At 53.5% G+C, this 23294-nt stretch overlaps 17 non-coding genes across 17 annotated transcripts; all 17 read left to right on the plus strand.

Annotated features, from left to right (window-relative positions):
* Window positions 1-718: 718 nt before the first annotated feature.
* On the plus strand, window positions 719-790 carry TRNAQ-CUG (transfer RNA glutamine (anticodon CUG)). Its single transcript has one exon. It is a non-coding gene; the product is annotated as a tRNA-Gln (tRNA).
* A 2055-nt stretch (window positions 791-2845) lies between these two features.
* Window positions 2846-2917, plus strand: TRNAQ-CUG (transfer RNA glutamine (anticodon CUG)). Its single transcript has one exon. It is a non-coding gene; the product is annotated as a tRNA-Gln (tRNA).
* Window positions 2918-4972: 2055 nt separating this feature from the next.
* TRNAQ-CUG (transfer RNA glutamine (anticodon CUG)) lies at window positions 4973-5044 on the plus strand. The gene has a single exon. It is a non-coding gene; the product is annotated as a tRNA-Gln (tRNA).
* A 234-nt stretch (window positions 5045-5278) lies between these two features.
* Window positions 5279-5350, plus strand: TRNAD-GUC (transfer RNA aspartic acid (anticodon GUC)). The gene has a single exon. It is a non-coding gene; the product is annotated as a tRNA-Asp (tRNA).
* Window positions 5351-7115: 1765 nt separating this feature from the next.
* On the plus strand, window positions 7116-7187 carry TRNAQ-CUG (transfer RNA glutamine (anticodon CUG)). Its single transcript has one exon. It is a non-coding gene; the product is annotated as a tRNA-Gln (tRNA).
* A 234-nt stretch (window positions 7188-7421) lies between these two features.
* Window positions 7422-7493, plus strand: TRNAD-GUC (transfer RNA aspartic acid (anticodon GUC)). Its single transcript has one exon. It is a non-coding gene; the product is annotated as a tRNA-Asp (tRNA).
* A 1753-nt stretch (window positions 7494-9246) lies between these two features.
* On the plus strand, window positions 9247-9318 carry TRNAQ-CUG (transfer RNA glutamine (anticodon CUG)). Its single transcript has one exon. It is a non-coding gene; the product is annotated as a tRNA-Gln (tRNA).
* A 234-nt stretch (window positions 9319-9552) lies between these two features.
* On the plus strand, window positions 9553-9624 carry TRNAD-GUC (transfer RNA aspartic acid (anticodon GUC)). Its single transcript has one exon. It is a non-coding gene; the product is annotated as a tRNA-Asp (tRNA).
* Window positions 9625-11389: 1765 nt separating this feature from the next.
* On the plus strand, window positions 11390-11461 carry TRNAQ-CUG (transfer RNA glutamine (anticodon CUG)). Its single transcript has one exon. It is a non-coding gene; the product is annotated as a tRNA-Gln (tRNA).
* A 2071-nt stretch (window positions 11462-13532) lies between these two features.
* On the plus strand, window positions 13533-13604 carry TRNAQ-CUG (transfer RNA glutamine (anticodon CUG)). Its single transcript has one exon. It is a non-coding gene; the product is annotated as a tRNA-Gln (tRNA).
* A 234-nt stretch (window positions 13605-13838) lies between these two features.
* TRNAD-GUC (transfer RNA aspartic acid (anticodon GUC)) lies at window positions 13839-13910 on the plus strand. The gene has a single exon. It is a non-coding gene; the product is annotated as a tRNA-Asp (tRNA).
* Window positions 13911-15675: 1765 nt separating this feature from the next.
* TRNAQ-CUG (transfer RNA glutamine (anticodon CUG)) lies at window positions 15676-15747 on the plus strand. The gene has a single exon. It is a non-coding gene; the product is annotated as a tRNA-Gln (tRNA).
* A 2071-nt stretch (window positions 15748-17818) lies between these two features.
* On the plus strand, window positions 17819-17890 carry TRNAQ-CUG (transfer RNA glutamine (anticodon CUG)). Its single transcript has one exon. It is a non-coding gene; the product is annotated as a tRNA-Gln (tRNA).
* A 234-nt stretch (window positions 17891-18124) lies between these two features.
* On the plus strand, window positions 18125-18196 carry TRNAD-GUC (transfer RNA aspartic acid (anticodon GUC)). Its single transcript has one exon. It is a non-coding gene; the product is annotated as a tRNA-Asp (tRNA).
* A 1765-nt stretch (window positions 18197-19961) lies between these two features.
* TRNAQ-CUG (transfer RNA glutamine (anticodon CUG)) lies at window positions 19962-20033 on the plus strand. The gene has a single exon. It is a non-coding gene; the product is annotated as a tRNA-Gln (tRNA).
* Window positions 20034-20267: 234 nt separating this feature from the next.
* On the plus strand, window positions 20268-20339 carry TRNAD-GUC (transfer RNA aspartic acid (anticodon GUC)). Its single transcript has one exon. It is a non-coding gene; the product is annotated as a tRNA-Asp (tRNA).
* Window positions 20340-22104: 1765 nt separating this feature from the next.
* On the plus strand, window positions 22105-22176 carry TRNAQ-CUG (transfer RNA glutamine (anticodon CUG)). Its single transcript has one exon. It is a non-coding gene; the product is annotated as a tRNA-Gln (tRNA).
* Window positions 22177-23294: the final 1118 nt, after the last annotated feature.

Here is a 23294-nt window from a genome sequence, read left to right on the forward strand (position 1 = left end):
ATCAAGTCTCGATGTGACCTACCTCTTTCCGGATCGCTCTTTCGAAAAATCACCAGGCCCCTGATGAAGGAGATATCCCGAAGGGCTTGGGTTCAAGCAACCGAAAGTCCAAGCGCTAGAAAAAGTGTGCTCGTGATCCTTGCTGGAGTGGAAAAGGATCATGCAGCCTGTGCCACAACCATAGTCGCCTGGTGAGACAAAACAATGCAGAGAGCGTGAAAAAAAAAATCAAAAGGACTTGAGGTTCCGGGAAAAGAGCCATTGCCAGAAGAGGGGTGGCATCATCCTGGGCGGCCTTCCTGTAAGGGCTCGCCTGAAGCCACAGGCAAGGCACCCGCCTGGCCTCCTTATGCTTGACTGGCGCGTGGACCTGGCACTCCTCCCAAGGGTGGAATTTGCGAGAAGCGTTTTGCAAGAAGCCCTTACCACTAGATGAATCGATTGTTGTGACGCCCACCCCTGTCTTGCTGCTTGGGCCATCCCATGTCTACTTCTGCCATGAATGCCCCAGGAAAAGGAGGAAATGATTTGCTGTACTTTTAGCTTTCCCGGTACCTTCGCATGGGAAATTGCCGCCCCTTCATTGACCAAGAGATGGCGATCGACGGTGTAGGGAAAAGATTATAGGAGAGTCGGTCCTAGGGGGGTTAAGGGGGAGTGAGCGTTAGCTACAGGCATAGCGAGGCACAAGAAAAGCGAGAAAGATCCTCGTTCCAGGGGTTCCATGGTGTAACGGTCAGCACTCTGGACTCTGAATCCAGCGATCCGAGTTCAAATCTCGGTGGGACCTTCTTTGCCGAGCCTGGCGACTTGACTTGTCTATTACTGGCGGAAAGGCCAGTGATAGCGGAAGCCGCCCACAAGGCGGATGCCGTGCGAACGAGGCCCGTTGCAAGGGTGATGTCCGGCCGACTGCAAGGCAAACTGAGGAGGCCCACAGCTCTATTGAAAGAGAAGCTGTGCAGCCGTATGTACTTTGGCCAGGAGCAGGTGCTCTGCACCAACTGGTCCTCGTTAGTATAGTGGTGAGTATCCCCGCCTGTCACGCGGGAGACCGGGGTTCGATTCCCCGACAGGGAGGCCGGCTTTTCTTTTCTACCCACCTACCCCCACACTCCTCTGCCTCCGCTCAGCTTAACTCCTTGGATGGTCTTTGAAGGAGAAAACGCTCACATTCGCAGCACATGGCAATTACAGAAGTTCATCGGATGGCCACCCAGCTCGACACCAAGTGGCACGGCTTTCTGGACCAAGTCAAGCTTTCAACTTCGCAGGACCTGGCCGCTTCACACCATCTGTGGAATCTTCCGCTGGGGTGCGTACTTCTCCCACTTCCACGCCTCTTCCAAGTTCTCAACACCTTTCATCTCTACTTCTCCACAGTCATTGCCAGCAGCCCATTTTCGACCCACAGACCTTGATTTCCTCTTCTCCCATTGCTCGCTCTCGAGACTCTGCGCCTTTGCTTCCACCAGCTCTGGACCTCCTCCGTCATGTACACTTCCTGCACCCATGTCCTGAAAACACTACATCTGCAGGCACGCAGATTGAAAGGCGTAGGCGAGTGAGCCCAGTGTGCTCTTTAGCCGATCATTAATGCCCTCCTAAAAGCCCACCACCAGGCCAACATACAGCAGAGTATGCAGCAGATTCATTGCTTTGGCCTCGGGGAGGGTCTTTTTGACTCTCTCTACCCCCCCTCCCCGGTGTGCAACACGTTCTAGAGTTGGTCTCCGGTTACAATCTATTAAGATTCCAGTTTTTGCACGCTCAACCCTAATGGGAAGACCTTGGGCCTCCTCCCCTTCTCTGATCATCTCCAGTCATCCCGTTTGCTAAGGCCTTCATAAGGAATTTGTCCCACGCAGAGCATTACCTTTCCCCAGCTGGGGCCTGTCTTTGGTGCTGGAGGTTCCCTCTGGTTCCCAGTTTCACCCAGTGGCAACCTGTTTACTACTGAACCTCACGCTCCAAGCCGTCTTCCATATAGCTATTACTACGCTTCAAAGAGTCTTGGGAAAGAGCTTTGGGCGGTAACAAACCATAGCTGTGCTTTCTGCCTGATCGGGTGACTCTTCGCCCTGGTGCCTCATGGCACCTCGAAAGTTTCATCATCTTTTCCTGTTCATCAAGTCTCGATGTGACCTACCTCTTTCCGGATCGCTCTTTCGAAAAATCACCAGGCCCCTGATGAAGGAGATATCCCGAAGGGCTTGGGTTCAAGCAACCGAAAGTCCAAGCGCTAGAAAAAGTGTGCTCGTGATCCTTGCTGGAGTGGAAAAGGATCATGCAGCCTGTGCCACAACCATAGTCGCCTGGTGAGACAAAACAATGCAGAGAGCGTGAAAAAAAAAATCAAAAGGACTTGAGGTTCCGGGAAAAGAGCCATTGCCAGAAGAGGGGTGGCATCATCCTGGGCGGCCTTCCTGTAAGGGCTCGCCTGAAGCCACAGGCAAGGCACCCGCCTGGCCTCCTTATGCTTGACTGGCGCGTGGACCTGGCACTCCTCCCAAGGGTGGAATTTGCGAGAAGCGTTTTGCAAGAAGCCCTTACCACTAGATGAATCGATTGTTGTGACGCCCACCCCTGTCTTGCTGCTTGGGCCATCCCATGTCTACTTCTGCCATGAATGCCCCAGGAAAAGGAGGAAATGATTTGCTGTACTTTTAGCTTTCCCGGTACCTTCGCATGGGAAATTGCCGCCCCTTCATTGACCAAGAGATGGCGATCGACGGTGTAGGGAAAAGATTATAGGAGAGTCGGTCCTAGGGGGGTTAAGGGGGAGTGAGCGTTAGCTACAGGCATAGCGAGGCACAAGAAAAGCGAGAAAGATCCTCGTTCCAGGGGTTCCATGGTGTAACGGTCAGCACTCTGGACTCTGAATCCAGCGATCCGAGTTCAAATCTCGGTGGGACCTTCTTTGCCGAGCCTGGCGACTTGACTTGTCTATTACTGGCGGAAAGGCCAGTGATAGCGGAAGCCGCCCACAAGGCGGATGCCGTGCGAACGAGGCCCGTTGCAAGGGTGATGTCCGGCCGACTGCAAGGCAAACTGAGGAGGCCCACAGCTCTATTGAAAGAGAAGCTGTGCAGCCGTATGTACTTTGGCCAGGAGCAGGTGCTCTGCACCAACTGGTCCTCGTTAGTATAGTGGTGAGTATCCCCGCCTGTCACGCGGGAGACCGGGGTTCGATTCCCCGACAGGGAGGCCGGCTTTTCTTTTCTACCCACCTACCCCCACACTCCTCTGCCTCCGCTCAGCTTAACTCCTTGGATGGTCTTTGAAGGAGAAAACGCTCACATTCGCAGCACATGGCAATTACAGAAGTTCATCGGATGGCCACCCAGCTCGACACCAAGTGGCACGGCTTTCTGGACCAAGTCAAGCTTTCAACTTCGCAGGACCTGGCCGCTTCACACCATCTGTGGAATCTTCCGCTGGGGTGCGTACTTCTCCCACTTCCACGCCTCTTCCAAGTTCTCAACACCTTTCATCTCTACTTCTCCACAGTCATTGCCAGCAGCCCATTTTCGACCCACAGACCTTGATTTCCTCTTCTCCCATTGCTCGCTCTCGAGACTCTGCGCCTTTGCTTCCACCAGCTCTGGACCTCCTCCGTCATGTACACTTCCTGCACCCATGTCCTGAAAACACTACATCTGCAGGCACGCAGATTGAAAGGCGTAGGCGAGTGAGCCCAGTGTGCTCTTTAGCCGATCATTAATGCCCTCCTAAAAGCCCACCACCAGGCCAACATACAGCAGAGTATGCAGCAGATTCATTGCTTTGGCCTCGGGGAGGGTCTTTTTGACTCTCTCTACCCCCCCTCCCCGGTGTGCAACACGTTCTAGAGTTGGTCTCCGGTTACAATCTATTAAGATTCCAGTTTTTGCACGCTCAACCCTAATGGGAAGACCTTGGGCCTCCTCCCCTTCTCTGATCATCTCCAGTCATCCCGTTTGCTAAGGCCTTCATAAGGAATTTGTCCCACGCAGAGCATTACCTTTCCCCAGCTGGGGCCTGTCTTTGGTGCTGGAGGTTCCCTCTGGTTCCCAGTTTCACCCAGTGGCAACCTGTTTACTACTGAACCTCACGCTCCAAGCCGTCTTCCATATAGCTATTACTACGCTTCAAAGAGTCTTGGGAAAGAGCTTTGGGCGGTAACAAACCATAGCTGTGCTTTCTGCCTGATCGGGTGACTCTTCGCCCTGGTGCCTCATGGCACCTCGAAAGTTTCATCATCTTTTCCTGTTCATCAAGTCTCGATGTGACCTACCTCTTTCCGGATCGCTCTTTCAAAAAATCACCAGGCCCCTGATGAAGGAGATATCCCGAAGGGCTTGGGTTCAAGCAACCGAAAGTCCAAGCGCTAGAAAAAGTGTGCTCGTGATCCTTGCTGGAGTGGAAAAGGATCATGCAGCCTGTGCCACAACCATAGTCGCCTGGTGAGACAAAACAATGCAGAGAGCGTGAAAAAAAAAATCAAAAGGACTTGAGGTTCCGGGAAAAGAGCCATTGCCAGAAGAGGGGTGGCATCATCCTGGGCGGCCTTCCTGTAAGGGCTCGCCTGAAGCCACAGGCAAGGCACCCGCCTGGCCTCCTTATGCTTGACTGGCGCGTGGACCTGGCACTCCTCCCAAGGGTGGAATTTGCGAGAAGCGTTTTGCAAGAAGCCCTTACCACTAGATGAATCGATTGTTGTGACGCCCACCCCTGTCTTGCTGCTTGGGCCATCCCATGTCTACTTCTGCCATGAATGCCCCAGGAAAAGGAGGAAATGATTTGCTGTACTTTTAGCTTTCCCGGTACCTTCGCATGGGAAATTGCCGCCCCTTCATTGACCAAGAGATGGCGATCGACGGTGTAGGGAAAAGATTATAGGAGAGTCGGTCCTAGGGGGGTTAAGGGGGAGTGAGCGTTAGCTACAGGCATAGCGAGGCACAAGAAAAGCGAGAAAGATCCTCGTTCCAGGGGTTCCATGGTGTAACGGTCAGCACTCTGGACTCTGAATCCAGCGATCCGAGTTCAAATCTCGGTGGGACCTTCTTTGCCGAGCCGCCGTTGATTTGAGCCTGGCGACTTGACTTGTCTATTACTGGCGGAAAGGCCAGTGATAGCGGAAGCCGCCCACAAGGCGGATGCCGTGCGAACGAGGCCCGTTGCAAGGGTGATGTCCGGCCGACTGCAAGGCAAACTGAGGAGGCCCACAGCTCTATTGAAAGAGAAGCTGTGCAGCCGTATGTACTTTGGCCAGGAGCAGGTGCTCTGCACCAACTGGTCCTCGTTAGTATAGTGGTGAGTATCCCCGCCTGTCACGCGGGAGACCGGGGTTCGATTCCCCGACGGGGAGGCAGGCTTGTCTTTTCTACCCACCTACCCCCACACTCCTCTGCCTCCGCTCAGCTTAACTCCTTGGATGGTCTTTGAAGGAGAAAACGCTCACATTCGCAGCACATGTCAATTACAGAAGTTCATCGGATGGCCACCCAGCTCGACACCAAGTGGCACGGCTTTCTGGACCAAGTCAAGCTTTCAACTTCGCAGGACCTGGCCGCTTCACACCATCTGTGGAATCTTCCGCTGGGGTGCGTACTTCTCCCACTTCCACGCCTCTTCCAAGTTCTCAACACCTTTCATCTCTACTTCTCCACAGTCATTGCCAGCAGCCCATTTTCGACCCACAGACCTTGATTTCCTCTTCTCCCATTGCTCGCTCTCGAGACTCTGCGCCTTTGCTTCCACCAGCTCTGGACCTCCTCCGTCATGTACACTTCCTGCACCCATGTCCTGAAAACACTACATCTGCAGGCACGCAGATTGAAAGGCGTAGGCGAGTGAGCCCAGTGTGCTCTTTAGCCGATCATTAATGCCCTCCTAAAAGCCCACCACCAGGCCAACATACAGCAGAGTATGCAGCAGATTCATTGCTTTGGCCTCGGGGAGGGTCTTTTTGACTCTCTCTACCCCCCCTCCCCGGTGTGCAACACGTTCTAGAGTTGGTCTCCGGTTACAATCTATTAAGATTCCAGTTTTTGCACGCTCAACCCTAATGGGAAGACCTTGGGCCTCCTCCCCTTCTCTGATCATCTCCAGTCATCCCGTTTGCTAAGGCCTTCATAAGGAATTTGTCCCACGCAGAGCATTACCTTTCCCCAGCTGGGGCCTGTCTTTGGTGCTGGAGGTTCCCTCTGGTTCCCAGTTTCACCCAGTGGCAACCTGTTTACTACTGAACCTCACGCTCCAAGCCGTCTTCCATATAGCTATTACTACGCTTCAAAGAGTCTTGGGAAAGAGCTTTGGGCGGTAACAAACCATAGCTGTGCTTTCTGCCTGATCGGGTGACTCTTCGCCCTGGTGCCTCATGGCACCTCGAAAGTTTCATCATCTTTTCCTGTTCATCAAGTCTCGATGTGACCTACCTCTTTCCGGATCGCTCTTTCGAAAAATCACCAGGCCCCTGATGAAGGAGATATCCCGAAGGGCTTGGGTTCAAGCAACCGAAAGTCCAAGCGCTAGAAAAAGTGTGCTCGTGATCCTTGCTGGAGTGGAAAAGGATCATGCAGCCTGTGCCACAACCATAGTCGCCTGGTGAGACAAAACAATGCAGAGAGCGTGAAAAAAAAAATCAAAAGGACTTGAGGTTCCGGGAAAAGAGCCATTGCCAGAAGAGGGGTGGCATCATCCTGGGCGGCCTTCCTGTAAGGGCTCGCCTGAAGCCACAGGCAAGGCACCCGCCTGGCCTCCTTATGCTTGACTGGCGCGTGGACCTGGCACTCCTCCCAAGGGTGGAATTTGCGAGAAGCGTTTTGCAAGAAGCCCTTACCACTAGATGAATCGATTGTTGTGACGCCCACCCCTGTCTTGCTGCTTGGGCCATCCCATGTCTACTTCTGCCATGAATGCCCCAGGAAAAGGAGGAAATGATTTGCTGTACTTTTAGCTTTCCCGGTACCTTCGCATGGGAAATTGCCGCCCCTTCATTGACCAAGAGATGGCGATCGACGGTGTAGGGAAAAGATTATAGGAGAGTCGGTCCTAGGGGGGTTAAGGGGGAGTGAGCGTTAGCTACAGGCATAGCGAGGCACAAGAAAAGCGAGAAAGATCCTCGTTCCAGGGGTTCCATGGTGTAACGGTCAGCACTCTGGACTCTGAATCCAGCGATCCGAGTTCAAATCTCGGTGGGACCTTCTTTGCCGAGCCGCCGTTGATTTGAGCCTGGCGACTTGACTTGTCTATTACTGGCGGAAAGGCCAGTGATAGCGGAAGCCGCCCACAAGGCGGATGCCGTGCGAACGAGGCCCGTTGCAAGGGTGATGTCCGGCCGACTGCAAGGCAAACTGAGGAGGCCCACAGCTCTATTGAAAGAGAAGCTGTGCAGCCGTATGTACTTTGGCCAGGAGCAGGTGCTCTGCACCAACTGGTCCTCGTTAGTATAGTGGTGAGTATCCCCGCCTGTCACGCGGGAGACCGGGGTTCGATTCCCCGACGGGGAGGCCGGCTTTTCTTTTCTACCCACCTACCCCCACACTCCTCTGCCTCCGCTCAGCTTAACTCCTTGGATGGTCTTTGAAGGAGAAAACGCTCACATTCGCAGCACATGTCAATTACAGAAGTTCATCGGATGGCCACCCAGCTCGACACCAAGTGGCACGGCTTTCTGGACCAAGTCAAGCTTTCAACTTCGCAGGACCTGGCCGCTTCACACCATCTGTGGAATCTTCCGCTGGGGTGCGTACTTCTCCCACTTCCACGCCTCTTCCAAGTTCTCAACATCTTTCATCTCTACTTCTCCACAGTCATTGCCAGCAGCCCATTTTCGACCCACAGACCTTGATTTCCTCTTCTCCCATTCCTCGCTCTCGAGACTCTACGCCTTTGCTTCCACCAGCTCTGGACCTCCTCCGTCATGTACACTTCCTGCACCCATGTCCTGAAAACACTACATCTGCAGGCACGCAGATTGAAAGGCGTAGGCGAGTGAGCCCAGTGTGCTCTTTAGCCGATCATTAATGCCCTCCTAAAAGCCCACCACCAGGCCAACATACAGCAGATTCATTGCTTTGGCCTCGGGGAGGGTCTTTTTGACTCTCTCTACCCCCCCTCCCCGGTGTGCAACACGTTCTAGAGTTGGTCTCCGGTTACAATCTATTAAGATTCCAGTTTTTGCACGCTCAACCCTAATGGGAAGACCTTGGGCCTCCTCCCCTTCTCTGATCATCTCCAGTCATCCCGTTTGCTAAGGCCTTCATAAGGAATTTGTCCCACGCAGAGCATTACCTTTCCCCAGCTGGGGCCTGTCTTTGGTGCTGGAGGTTCCCTCTGGTTCCCAGTTTCACCCAGTGGCAACCTGTTTACTACTGAACCTCACGCTCCAAGCCGTCTTCCATATAGCTATTACTACGCTTCAAAGAGTCTTGGGAAAGAGCTTTGGGCGGTAACAAACCATAGCTGTGCTTTCTGCCCGATCGGGTGACTCTTCGCCCTGGTGCCTCATGGCACCTCGAAAGTTTCATCATCTTTTCCTGTTCATCAAGTCTCGATGTGACCTACCTCTTTCCGGATCGCTCTTTCGAAAAATCACCAGGCCCCTGATGAAGGAGATATCCCGAAGGGCTTGGGTTCAAGCAACCGAAAGTCCAAGCGCTAGAAAAAGTGTGCTCGTGATCCTTGCTGGAGTGGAAAAGGATCATGCAGCCTGTGCCACAACCATAGTCGCCTGGTGAGACAAAACAATGCAGAGAGCGTGAAAAAAAAAATCAAAAGGACTTGAGGTTCCGGGAAAAGAGCCATTGCCAGAAGAGGGGTGGCATCATCCTGGGCGGCCTTCCTGTAAGGGCTCGCCTGAAGCCACAGGCAAGGCACCCGCCTGGCCTCCTTATGCTTGACTGGCGCGTGGACCTGGCACTCCTCCCAAGGGTGGAATTTGCGAGAAGCGTTTTGCAAGAAGCCCTTACCACTAGATGAATCGATTGTTGTGACGCCCACCCCTGTCTTGCTGCTTGGGCCATCCCATGTCTACTTCTGCCATGAATGCCCCAGGAAAAGGAGGAAATGATTTGCTGTACTTTTAGCTTTCCCGGTACCTTCGCATGGGAAATTGCCGCCCCTTCATTGACCAAGAGATGGCGATCGACGGTGTAGGGAAAAGATTATAGGAGAGTCGGTCCTAGGGGGGTTAAGGGGGAGTGAGCGTTAGCTACAGGCATAGCGAGGCACAAGAAAAGCGAGAAAGATCCTCGTTCCAGGGGTTCCATGGTGTAACGGTCAGCACTCTGGACTCTGAATCCAGCGATCCGAGTTCAAATCTCGGTGGGACCTTCTTTGCCGAGCCGCCGTTGATTTGAGCCTGGCGACTTGACTTGTCTATTACTGGCGGAAAGGCCAGTGATAGCGGAAGCCGCCCACAAGGCGGATGCCGTGCGAACGAGGCCCGTTGCAAGGGTGATGTCCGGCCGACTGCAAGGCAAACTGAGGAGGCCCACAGCTCTATTGAAAGAGAAGCTGTGCAGCCGTATGTACTTTGGCCAGGAGCAGGTGCTCTGCACCAACTGGTCCTCGTTAGTATAGTGGTGAGTATCCCCGCCTGTCACGCGGGAGACCGGGGTTCGATTCCCCGACGGGGAGGCCGGCTTTTCTTTTCTACCCACCTACCCCCACACTCCTCTGCCTCCGCTCAGCTTAACTCCTTGGATGGTCTTTGAAGGAGAAAACGCTCACATTCGCAGCACATGTCAATTACAGAAGTTCATCGGATGGCCACCCAGCTCGACACCAAGTGGCACGGCTTTCTGGACCAAGTCAAGCTTTCAACTTCGCAGGACCTGGCCGCTTCACACCATCTGTGGAATCTTCCGCTGGGGTGCGTACTTCTCCCACTTCCACGCCTCTTCCAAGTTCTCAACACCTTTCATCTCTACTTCTCCACAGTCATTGCCAGCAGCCCATTTTCGACCCACAGACCTTGATTTCCTCTTCTCCCATTGCTCGCTCTCGAGACTCTGCGCCTTTGCTTCCACCAGCTCTGGACCTCCTCCGTCATGTACACTTCCTGCACCCATGTCCTGAAAACACTACATCTGCAGGCACGCAGATTGAAAGGCGTAGGCGAGTGAGCCCAGTGTGCTCTTTAGCCGATCATTAATGCCCTCCTAAAAGCCCACCACCAGGCCAACATACAGCAGAGTATGCAGCAGATTCATTGCTTTGGCCTCGGGGAGGGTCTTTTTGACTCTCTCTACCCCCCCTCCCCGGTGTGCAACACGTTCTAGAGTTGGTCTCCGGTTACAATCTATTAAGATTCCAGTTTTTGCACGCTCAACCCTAATGGGAAGACCTTGGGCCTCCTCCCCTTCTCTGATCATCTCCAGTCATCCCGTTTGCTAAGGCCTTCATAAGGAATTTGTCCCACGCAGAGCATTACCTTTCCCCAGCTGGGGCCTGTCTTTGGTGCTGGAGGTTCCCTCTGGTTCCCAGTTTCACCCAGTGGCAACCTGTTTACTACTGAACCTCACGCTCCAAGCCGTCTTCCATATAGCTATTACTACGCTTCAAAGAGTCTTGGGAAAGAGCTTTGGGCGGTAACAAACCATAGCTGTGCTTTCTGCCTGATCGGGTGACTCTTCGCCCTGGTGCCTCATGGCACCTCGAAAGTTTCATCATCTTTTCCTGTTCATCAAGTCTCGATGTGACCTACCTCTTTCCGGATCGCTCTTTCGAAAAATCACCAGGCCCCTGATGAAGGAGATATCCCGAAGGGCTTGGGTTCAAGCAACCGAAAGTCCAAGCGCTAGAAAAAGTGTGCTCGTGATCCTTGCTGGAGTGGAAAAGGATCATGCAGCCTGTGCCACAACCATAGTCGCCTGGTGAGACAAAACAATGCAGAGAGCGTGAAAAAAAAAATCAAAAGGACTTGAGGTTCCGGGAAAAGAGCCATTGCCAGAAGAGGGGTGGCATCATCCTGGGCGGCCTTCCTGTAAGGGCTTGCCTGAAGCCACAGGCAAGGCACCCGCCTGGCCTCCTTATGCTTGACTGGCGCGTGGACCTGGCACTCCTCCCAAGGGTGGAATTTGCGAGAAGCGTTTTGCAAGAAGCCCTTACCACTAGATGAATCGATTGTTGTGATGCCCACCCCTGTCTTGCTGCTTGGGCCATCCCATGTCTACTTCTGCCATGAATGCCCCAGGAAAAGGAGGAAATGATTTGCTGTACTTTTAGCTTTCCCGGTACCTTCGCATGGGAAATTGCCGCCCCTTCATTGACCAAGAGATGGCGATCGACGGTGTAGGGAAAAGATTATAGGAGAGTCGGTCCTAGGGGGGTTAAGGGGGAGTGAGCGTTAGCTACAGGCATAGCGAGGCACAAGAAAAGCGAGAAAGATCCTCGTTCCAGGGGTTCCATGGTGTAACGGTCAGCACTCTGGACTCTGAATCCAGCGATCCGAGTTCAAATCTCGGTGGGACCTTCTTTGCCGAGCCGCCGTTGATTTGAGCCTGGCGACTTGACTTGTCTATTACTGGCGGAAAGGCCAGTGATAGCGGAAGCCGCCCACAAGGCGGATGCCGTGCGAACGAGGCCCGTTGCAAGGGTGATGTCCGGCCGACTGCAAGGCAAACTGAGGAGGCCCACAGCTCTATTGAAAGAGAAGCTGTGCAGCCGTATGTACTTTGGCCAGGAGCAGGTGCTCTGCACCAACTGGTCCTCGTTAGTATAGTGGTGAGTATCCCCGCCTGTCACGCGGGAGACCGGGGTTCGATTCCCCGACGGGAAGGCCGGCTTTTCTTTTCTACCCACCTACCCCCACACTCCTCTGCCTCCGCTCAGCTTAACTCCTTGGATGGTCTTTGAAGGAGAAAACGCTCACATTCGCAGCACATGTCAATTACAGAAGTTCATCGGATGGCCACCCAGCTCGACACCAAGTGGCACGGCTTTCTGGACCAAGTCAAGCTTTCAACTTCGCAGGACCTGGCCGCTTCACACCATCTGTGGAATCTTCCGCTGGGGTGCGTACTTCTCCCACTTCCACGCCTCTTCCAAGTTCTCAACACCTTTCATCTCTACTTCTCCACAGTCATTGCCAGCAGCCCATTTTCGACCCACAGACCTTGATTTCCTCTTCTCCCATTGCTCGCTCTCGAGACTCTGCGCCTTTGCTTCCACCAGCTCTGGACCTCCTCCGTCATGTACACTTCCTGCACCCATGTCCTGAAAACACTACATCTGCAGGCACGCAGATTGAAAGGCGTAGGCGAGTGAGCCCAGTGTGCTCTTTAGCCGATCATTAATGCCCTCCTAAAAGCCCACCACCAGGCCAACATACAGCAGAGTATGCAGCAGATTCATTGCTTTGGCCTCGGGGAGGGTTTTTTTGACTCTCTCTACCCCCCCTCCCCGGTGTGCAACACGTTCTAGAGTTGGTCTCCGGTTACAATCTATTAAGATTCCAGTTTTTGCACGCTCAACCCTAATGGGAAGACCTTGGGCCTCCTCCCCTTCTCTGATCATCTCCAGTCATCCCGTTTGCTAAGGCCTTCATAAGGAATTTGTCCCACGCAGAGCATTACCTTTCCCCAGCTGGGGCCTGTCTTTGGTGCTGGAGGTTCCCTCTGGTTCCCAGTTTCACCCAGTGGCAACCTGTTTACTACTGAACCTCACGCTCCAAGCCGTCTTCCATATAGCTATTACTACGCTTCAAAGAGTCTTGGGAAAGAGCTTTGGGCGGTAACAAACCATAGCTGTGCTTTCTGCCTGATCGGGTGACTCTTCGCCCTGGTGCCTCATGGCACCTCGAAAGTTTCATCATCTTTTCCTGTTCATCAAGTCTCGATGTGACCTACCTCTTTCCGGATCGCTCTTTCGAAAAATCACCAGGCCCCTGATGAAGGAGATATCCCGAAGGGCTTGGGTTCAAGCAACCGAAAGTCCAAGCGCTAGAAAAAGTGTGCTCGTGATCCTTGCTGGAGTGGAAAAGGATCATGCAGCCTGTGCCACAACCATAGTCGCCTGGTGAGACAAAACAATGCAGAGAGCGTGAAAAAAAAAATCAAAAGGACTTGAGGTTCCGGGAAAAGAGCCATTGCCAGAAGAGGGGTGGCATCATCCTGGGCGGCCTTCCTGTAAGGGCTCGCCTGAAGCCACAGGCAAGGCACCCGCCTGGCCTCCTTATGCTTGACTGGCGCGTGGACCTGGCACTCCTCCCAAGGGTGGAATTTGCGAGAAGCGTTTTGCAAGAAGCCCTTACCACTAGATGAATCGATTGTTGTGACGCCCACCCCTGTCTTGCTGCTTGGGCCATCCCATGTCTACTTCTGCCATGAATGCCCCAGGAAAAGGAGGAAATGATTTGCTGTACTTTTAGCTTTCCCGGTACCTTCGCATGGGAAATTGCCGCCCCTTCATTGACCAAGAGATGGCGATCGACGGTGTAGGGAAAAGATTATAGGAGAGTCGGTCCTAGGGGGGTTAAGGGGGAGTGAGCGTTAGCTACAGGCATAGCGAGGCACAAGAAAAGCGAGAAAGATCCTCGTTCCAGGGGTTCCATGGTGTAACGGTCAGCACTCTGGACTCTGAATCCAGCGATCCGAGTTCAAATCTCGGTGGGACCTTCTTTGCCGAGCCGCCGTTGATTTGAGCCTGGCGACTTGACTTGTCTATTACTGGCGGAAAGGCCAGTGATAGCGGAAGCCGCCCACAAGGCGGATGCCGTGCGAACGAGGCCCGTTGCAAGGGTGATGTCCGGCCGACTGCAAGGCAAACTGAGGAGGCCCACAGCTCTATTGAAAGAGAAGCTGTGCAGCCGTATGTACTTTGGCCAGGAGCAGGTGCTCTGCACCAACTGGTCCTCGTTAGTATAGTGGTGAGTATCCCCGCCTGTCACGCGGGAGACCGGGGTTCGATTCCCCGACGGGGAGGCCGGCTTTTCTTTTCTACCCACCTACCCCCACACTCCTCTGCCTCCTCTCAGCTTAACTCCTTGGATGGTCTTTGAAGGAGAAAACGCTCACATTCGCAGCACATGGCAATTACAGAAGTTCATCGGATGGCCACCCAGCTCGACACCAAGTGGCACGGCTTTCTGGACCAAGTCAAGCTTTCAACTTCGCAGGACCTGGCCGCTTCACACCATCTGTGGAATCTTCCGCTGGGGTGCGTACTTCTCCCACTTCCACGCCTCTTCCAAGTTCTCAACACCTTTCATCTCTACTTCTCCACAGTCATTGCCAGTAGCCCATTTTCGACCCACAGACCTTGATTTCCTCTTCTCCCATTGCTCGCTCTCGAGACTCTGCGACTTTGCTTCCACCAGCTCTGGACCTCCTCCGTCATGTACACTTCCTGCACCCATGTCCTGAAAACACTACATCTGCAGGCACGCAGATTGAAAGGCGTAGGCGAGTGAGCCCAGTGTGCTCTTTAGCCGATCATTAATGCCCTCCTAAAAGCCCACCACCAGGCCAACATACAGCAGAGTATGCAGCAGATTCATTGCTTTGGCCTCGGGGAGGGTCTTTTTGACTTTCTCTACCCCCCCTCCCCGGTGTGCAACACGTTCTAGAGTTGGTCTCCGGTTACAATCTATTAAGATTCCAGTTTTTGCACGCTCAACCCTAATGGGAAGACCTTGGGCCTCCTCCCCTTCTCTGATCATCTCCAGTCATCCCGTTTGCTAAGGCCTTCATAAGGAATTTGTCCCACGCAGAGCATTACCTTTCCCCAGCTGGGGCCTGTCTTTGGTGCTGGAGGTTCCCTCTGGTTCCCAGTTTCACCCAGTGGCAACCTGTTTACTACTGAACCTCACGCTCCAAGCCGTCTTCCATATAGCTATTACTACGCTTCAAAGAGTCTTGGGAAAGAGCTTTGGGCGGTAACAAACCATAGCTGTGCTTTCTGCCTGATCGGGTGACTCTTCGCCCTGGTGCCTCATGGCACCTCGAAAGTTTCATCATCTTTTCCTGTTCATCAAGTCTCGATGTGACCTACCTCTTTCCGGATCGCTCTTTCGAAAAATCACCAGGCCCCTGATGAAGGAGATATCCCGAAGGGCTTGGGTTCAAGAAACCGAAAGTCCAAGCGCTAGAAAAAGTGTGCTCGTGATCCTTGCTGGAGTGGAAAAGGATCATGCAGCCTGTGCCACAACCATAGTCGCCTGGTGAGACAAAACAATGCAGAGAGCGTGAAAAAAAAAATCAAAAGGACTTGAGGTTCCGGGAAAAGAGCCATTGCCAGAAGAGGGGTGGCATCATCCTGGGCGGCCTTCCTGTAAGGGCTCGCCTGAAGCCACAGGCAAGGCACCCGCCTGGCCTCCTTATGCTTGACTGGCGCGTGGACCTGGCACTCCTCCCAAGGGTGGAATTTGCGAGAAGCGTTTTGCAAGAAGCCCTTACCACTAGATGAATCGATTGTTGTGACGCCCACCCCTGTCTTGCTGCTTGGGCCATCCCATGTCTACTTCTGCCATGAATGCCCCAGGAAAAGGAGGAAATGATTTGCTGTACTTTTAGCTTTCCCGGTACCTTCGCATGGGAAATTGCCGCCCCTTCATTGACCAAGAGATGGCGATCGACGGTGTAGGGAAAAGATTATAGGAGAGTCGGTCCTAGGGGGGTTAAGGGGGAGTGAGCGTTAGCTACAGGCATAGCGAGGCACAAGAAAAGCGAGAAAGATCCTCGTTCCAGGGGTTCCATGGTGTAACGGTCAGCACTCTGGACTCTGAATCCAGCGATCCGAGTTCAAATCTCGGTGGGACCTTCTTTGCCGAGCCGCCGTTGATTTGAGCCTGGCGACTTGACTTGTCTATTACTGGCGGAAAGGCCAGTGATAGCGGAAGCCGCCCACAAGGCGGATGCCGTGCGAACGAGGCCCGTTGCAAGGGTGATGTCCGGCCGACTGCAAGGCAAACTGAGGAGGCCCACAGCTCTATTGAAAGAGAAGCTGTGCAGCCGTATGTACTTTGGCCAGGAGCAGGTGCTCTGCACCAACTGGTCCTCGTTAGTATAGTGGTGAGTATCCCCGCCTGTTACGCGGGAGACCGGGGTTCGATTCCCCGACGGGGAGGCCGGCTTTTCTTTTCTACCCACCTACCCCCACACTCCTCTGCCTCCACTCAGCTTAACTCCTTGGATGGTCTTTGAAGGAGAAAACGCTCACATTCGCAGCACATGGCAATTACAGAAGTTCATCGGATGGCCACCCAGCTCGACACCAAGTGGCACGGCTTTCTGGACCAAGTCAAGCTTTCAACTTCGCAGGACCTGGCCGCTTCACACCATCTGTGGAATCTTCCGCTGGGGTGCGTACTTCTCCCACTTCCACGCCTCTTCCAAGTTCTCAACACCTTTCATCTCTACTTCTCCACAGTCATTGCCAGCAGCCCATTTTCGACCCACAGACCTTGATTTCCTCTTCTCCCATTGCTCGCTCTCGAGACTCTGCGCCTTTGCTTCCACCAGCTCTGGACCTCCTCCGTCATGTACACTTCCTGCACCCATGTCCTGAAAACACTACATCTGCAGGCACGCAGATTGAAAGGCGTAGGCGAGTGAGCCCAGTGTGCTCTTTAGCCGATCATTAATGCCCTCCTAAAAGCCCACCACCAGGCCAACATACAGCAGAGTATGCAGCAGATTCATTGCTTTGGCCTCGGGGAGGGTCTTTTTGACTCTCTCTACCCCCCCTCCCCGGTGTGCAACACGTTCTAGAGTTGGTCTCCGGTTACAATCTATTAAGATTCCAGTTTTTGCACGCTCAACCCTAATGGGAAGACCTTGGGCCTCCTCCCCTTCTCTGATCATCTCCAGTCATCCCGTTTGCTAAGGCCTTCATAAGGAATTTGTCCCACGCAGAGCATTACCTTTCCCCAGCTGGGGCCTGTCTTTGGTGCTGGAGGTTCCCTCTGGTTCCCAGTTTTACCCAGTGGCAACCTGTTTACTACTGAACCTCACGCTCCAAGCCGTCTTCCATATAGCTATTACTACGCTTCAAAGAGTCTTGGGAAAGAGCTTTGGGCGGTAACAAACCATAGCTGTGCTTTCTGCCTGATCGGGTGACTCTTCGCCCTGGTGCCTCATGGCACCTCGAAAGTTTCATCATCTTTTCCTGTTCATCAAGTCTCGATGTGACCTACCTCTTTCCGGATCGCTCTTTCGAAAAATCACCAGGCCCCTGATGAAGGAGATATCCCGAAGGGCTTGGGTTCAAGCAACCGAAAGTCCAAGCGCTAGAAAAAGTGTGCTCGTGATCCTTGCTGGAGTGGAAAAGGATCATGCAGCCTGTGCCACAACCATAGTCGCCTGGTGAGACAAAACAATGCAGAGAGCGTGAAAAAAAAAATCAAAAGGACTTGAGGTTCCGGGAAAAGAGCCATTGCCAGAAGAGGGGTGGCATCATCCTGGGCGGCCTTCCTGTAAGGGCTCGCCTGAAGCCACAGGCAAGGCACCCGCCTGGCCTCCTTATGCTTGACTGGCGCGTGGACCTGGCACTCCTCCCAAGGGTGGAATTTGCGAGAAGCGTTTTGCAAGAAGCCCTTACCACTAGATGAATCGATTGTTGTGACGCCCACCCCTGTCTTGCTGCTTGGGCCATCCCATGTCTACTTCTGCCATGAATGCCCCAGGAAAAGGAGGAAATGATTTGCTGTACTTTTAGCTTTCCCGGTACCTTCGCATGGGAAATTGCCGCCCCTTCATTGACCAAGAGATGGCGATCGACGGTGTAGGGAAAAGATTATAGGAGAGTCGGTCCTAGGGGGGTTAAGGGGGAGTGAGCGTTAGCTACAGGCATAGCGAGGCACAAGAAAAGCGAGAAAGATCCTCGTTCCAGGGGTTCCATGGTGTAACGGTCAGCACTCTGGACTCTGAATCCAGCGATCCGAGTTCAAATCTCGGTGGGACCTTCTTTGCCGAGCCGCCGTTGATTTGAGCCTGGCGACTTGACTTGTCTATTACTGGCGGAAAGGCCAGTGATAGCGGAAGCCGCCCACAAGGCGGATGCCGTGCGAACGAGGCCCGTTGCAAGGGTGATGTCCGGCCGACTGCAAGGCAAACTGAGGAGGCCCACAGCTCTATTGAAAGAGAAGCTGTGCAGCCGTATGTACTTTGGCCAGGAGCAGGTGCTCTGCACCAACTGGTCCTCGTTAGTATAGTGGTGAGTATCCCCGCCTGTCACGCGGGAGACCGGGGTTCGATTCCCCGACGGGGAGGCCGGCTTTTCTTTTCTACCCACCTACCCCCACACTCCTCTGCCTCCTCTCAGCTTAACTCCTTGGATGGTCTTTGAAGGAGAAAACGCTCACATTCGCAGCACATGTCAATTACAGAAGTTCATCGGATGGCCACCCAGCTCGACACCAAGTGGCACGGCTTTCTGGACCAAGTCAAGCTTTCAACTTCGCAGGACCTGGCCGCTTCACACCATCTGTGGAATCTTCCGCTGGGGTGCGTACTTCTCCCACTTCCACGCCTCTTCCAAGTTCTCAACACCTTTCATCTCTACTTCTCCACAGTCATTGCCAGCAGCCCATTTTCGACCCACAGACCTTGATTTCCTCTTCTCCCATTGCTCGCTCTCGAGACTCTGCGCCTTTGCTTCCACCAGCTCTGGACCTCCTCCGTCATGTACACTTCCTGCACCCATGTCCTGAAAACACTACATCTGCAGGCACGCAGATTGAAAGGCGTAGGCGAGTGAGCCCAGTGTGCTCTTTAGCCGATCATTAATGCCCTCCTAAAAGCCCACCACCAGGCCAACATACAGCAGAGTATGCAGCAGATTCATTGCTTTGGCCTCGGGGAGGGTTTTTTTGACTCTCTCTACCCCCCCTCCCCGGTGTGCAACACGTTCTAGAGTTGGTCTCCGGTTACAATCTATTAAGATTCCAGTTTTTGCACGCTCAACCCTAATGGGAAGACCTTGGGCCTCCTCCCCTTCTCTGATCATCTCCAGTCATCCCGTTTGCTAAGGCCTTCATAAGGAATTTGTCCCACGCAGAGCATTACCTTTCCCCAGCTGGGGCCTGTCTTTGGTGCTGGAGGTTCCCTCTGGTTCCCAGTTTCACCCAGTGGCAACCTGTTTACTACTGAACCTCACGCTCCAAGCCGTCTTCCATATAGCTATTACTACGCTTCAAAGAGTCTTGGGAAAGAGCTTTGGGCGGTAACAAACCATAGCTGTGCTTTCTGCCTGATCGGGTGACTCTTCGCCCTGGTGCCTCATGGCACCTCGAAAGTTTCATCATCTTTTCCTGTTCATCAAGTCTCGATGTGACCTACCTCTTTCCGGATCGCTCTTTCGAAAAATCACCAGGCCCCTGATGAAGGAGATATCCCGAAGGGCTTGGGTTCAAGCAACCGAAAGTCCAAGCGCTAGAAAAAGTGTGCTCGTGATCCTTGCTGGAGTGGAAAAGGATCATGCAGCCTGTGCCACAACCATAGTCGCCTGGTGAGACAAAACAATGCAGAGAGCGTGAAAAAAAAAATCAAAAGGACTTGAGGTTCCGGGAAAAGAGCCATTGCCAGAAGAGGGGTGGCATCATCCTGGGCGGCCTTCCTGTAAGGGCTCGCCTGAAGCCACAGGCAAGGCACCCGCCTGGCCTCCTTATGCTTGACTGGCGCGTGGACCTGGCACTCCTCCCAAGGGTGGAATTTGCGAGAAGCGTTTTGCAAGAAGCCCTTACCACTAGATGAATCGATTGTTGTGACGCCCACCCCTGTCTTGCTGCTTGGGCCATCCCATGTCTACTTCTGCCATGAATGCCCCAGGAAAAGGAGGAAATGATTTGCTGTACTTTTAGCTTTCCCGGTACCTTCGCATGGGAAATTGCCGCCCCTTCATTGACCAAGAGATGGCGATCGACGGTGTAGGGAAAAGATTATAGGAGAGTCGGTCCTAGGGGGGTTAAGGGGGAGTGAGCGTTAGCTACAGGCATAGCGAGGCACAAGAAAAGCGAGAAAGATCCTCGTTCCAGGGGTTCCATGGTGTAACGGTCAGCACTCTGGACTCTGAATCCAGCGATCTGAGTTCAAATCTCGGTGGGACCTTCTTTGCCGAGCCGCCGTTGATTTGAGCCTGGCGACTTGACTTGTCTATTACTGGCGGAAAGGCCAGTGATAGCGGAAGCCGCCCACAAGGCGGATGCCGTGCGAACGAGGCCCGTTGCAAGGGTGATGTCCGGCCGACTGCAAGGCAAACTGAGGAGGCCCACAGCTCTATTGAAAGAGAAGCTGTGCAGCCGTATGTACTTTGGCCAGGAGCAGGTGCTCTGCACCAACTGGTCCTCGTTAGTATAGTGGTGAGTATCCCCGCCTGTCACGCGGGAGACCGGGGTTCGATTCCCCGACGGGGAGGCCGGCTTTTCTTTTCTACCCACCTACCCCCACACTCCTCTGCCTCCGCTCAGCTTAACTCCTTGGATGGTCTTTGAAGGAGAAAACGCTCACATTCGCAGCACATGGCAATTACAGAAGTTCATCGGATGGCCACCCAGCTCGACACCAAGTGGCACGGCTTTCTGGACCAAGTCAAGCTTTCAACTTCGCAGGACCTGGCCGCTTCACACCATCTGTGGAATCTTCCGCTGGGGTGCGTACTTCTCCCACTTCCACGCCTCTTCCAAGTTCTCAACACCTTTCATCTCTACTTCTCCACAGTCATTGCCAGCAGCCCTTTTTCGACCCACAGACCTTGATTTCCTCTTCTCCCATTCCTCGCTCTCGAGACTCTACGCCTTTGCTTCCACCAGCTCTGGACCTCCTCCGTCATGTACACTTCCTGCACCCATGTCCTGAAAACACTACATCTGCAGGCACGCAGATTGAAAGGCGTAGGCGAGTGAGCCCAGTGTGCTCTTTAGCCGATCATTAATGCCCTCCTAAAAGCCCACCACCAGGCCAACATACAGCAGAGTATGCAGCAGATTCATTGCTTTGGCCTCGGGGAGGGTCTTTTTGACTCTCTCTACCCCCCCTCCCCGGTGTGCAACACGTTCTAGAGTTGGTCTCCGGTTACAATCTATTAAGATTCCAGTTTTTGCACGCTCAACCCTAATGGGAAGACCTTGGGCCTCCTCCCCTTCTCTGATCATCTCCAGTCATCCCGTTTGCTAAGGCCTTCATAAGGAATTTGTCCCACGCAGAGCATTACCTTTCCCCAGCTGGGGCCTGTCTTTGGTGCTGGAGGTTCCCTCTGGTTCCCAGTTTCACCCAGTGGCAACCTGTTTACTACTGAACCTCACGCTCCAAGCCGTCTTCCATATAGCTATTACTACGCTTCAAAGAGTCTTGGGAAAGAGCTTTGGGCGGTAACAAACCATAGCTGTGCTTTCTGCCTGATCGGGTGACTCTTCGCCCTGGTGCCTCATGGCACCTCGAAAGTTTCATCATCTTTTCCTGTTCATCAAGTCTCGATGTGACCTACCTCTTTCCGGATCGCTCTTTCGAAAAATCACCAGGCCCCTGATGAAGGAGATATCCCGAAGGGCTTGGGTTCAAGCAACCGAAAGTCCAAGCGCTAGAAAAAGTGTGCTCGTGATCCTTGCTGGAGTGGAAAAGGATCATGCAGCCTGTGCCACAACCATAGTCGCCTGGTGAGACAAAACAATGCAGAGAGCGTGAAAAAAAAAATCAAAAGGACTTGAGGTTCCGGGAAAAGAGCCATTGCCAGAAGAGGGGTGGCATCATCCTGGGCGGCCTTCCTGTAAGGGCTCGCCTGAAGCCACAGGCAAGGCACCCGCCTGGCCTCCTTATGCTTGACTGGCGCGTGGACCTGGCACTCCTCCCAAGGGTGGAATTTGCGAGAAGCGTTTTGCAAGAAGCCCTTACCACTAGATGAATCGATTGTTGTGACGCCCACCCCTGTCTTGCTGCTTGGGCCATCCCATGTCTACTTCTGCCATGAATGCCCCAGGAAAAGGAGGAAATGATTTGCTGTACTTTTAGCTTTCCCGGTACCTTCGCATGGGAAATTGCCGCCCCTTCATTGACCAAGAGATGGCGATCGACGGTGTAGGGAAAAGATTATAGGAGAGTCGGTCCTAGGGGGGTTAAGGGGGAGTGAGCGTTAGCTACAGGCATAGCGAGGCACAAGAAAAGCGAGAAAGATCCTCGTTCCAGGGGTTCCATGGTGTAACGGTCAGCACTCTGGACTCTGAATCCAGCGATCCGAGTTCAAATCTCGGTGGGACCTTCTTTGCCGAGCCGCCGTTGATTTGAGCCTGGCGACTTGACTTGTCTATTACTGGCGGAAAGGCCAGTGATAGCGGAAGCCGCCCACAAGGCAGATGCCGTGCGAACGAGGCCCGTTGCAAGGGTGATGTCCGGCCGACTGCAAGGCAAACTGAGGAGGCCCACAGCTCTATTGAAAGAGAAGCTGTGCAGCCGTATGTACTTTGGCCAGGAGCAGGTGCTCTGCACCAACTGGTCCTCGTTAGTATAGTGGTGAGTATCCCCGCCTGTTACGCGGGAGACCGGGGTTCGATTCCCCGACGGGGAGGCCGGCTTTTCTTTTCTACCCACCTACCCCCACACTCCTCTGCCTCCACTCAGCTTAACTCCTTGGATGGTCTTTGAAGGAGAAAACGCTCACATTCGCAGCACATGGCAATTACAGAAGTTCATCGGATGGCCACCCAGCTCGACACCAAGTGGCACGGCTTTCTGGACCAAGTCAAGCTTTCAACTTCGCAGGACCTGGCCGCTTCACACCATCTGTGGAATCTTCCGCTGGGGTGCGTACTTCTCCCACTTCCACGCCTCTTCCAAGTTCTCAACACCTTTCATCTCTACTTCTCCACAGTCATTGCCAGCAGCCCATTTTCGACCCACAGACCTTGATTTCCTCTTCTCCCATTGCTCGCTCTCGAGACTCTGCGCCTTTGCTTCCACCAGCTCTGGACCTCCTCCGTCATGTACACTTCCTGCACCCATGTCCTGAAAACACTACATCTGCAGGCACGCAGATTGAAAGGCGTAGGCGAGTGAGCCCAGTGTGCTCTTTAGCCGATCATTAATGCCCTCCTAAAAGCCCACCACCAGGCCAACATACAGCAGAGTATGCAGCAGATTCATTGCTTTGGCCTCGGGGAGGGTCTTTTTGACTCTCTCTACCCCCCCTCCCCGGTGTGCAACACGTTCTAGAGTTGGTCTCCGGTTACAATCTATTAAGATTCCAGTTTTTGCACGCTCAACCCTAATGGGAAGACCTTGGGCCTCCTCCCCTTCTCTGATCATCTCCAGTCATCCCGTTTGCTAAGGCCTTCATAAGGAATTTGTCCCACGCAGAGCATTACCTTTCCCCAGCTGGGG

The sequence above is a fragment of the Staurois parvus genome, unplaced genomic scaffold (genome assembly GCF_062004578.1).
Source record: "Staurois parvus isolate SC_StPar_1 unplaced genomic scaffold, SC_StPar_1.0 ptg000126l, whole genome shotgun sequence".
NCBI classification, from domain to species: Eukaryota; Metazoa; Chordata; class Amphibia; order Anura; family Ranidae; genus Staurois; species Staurois parvus.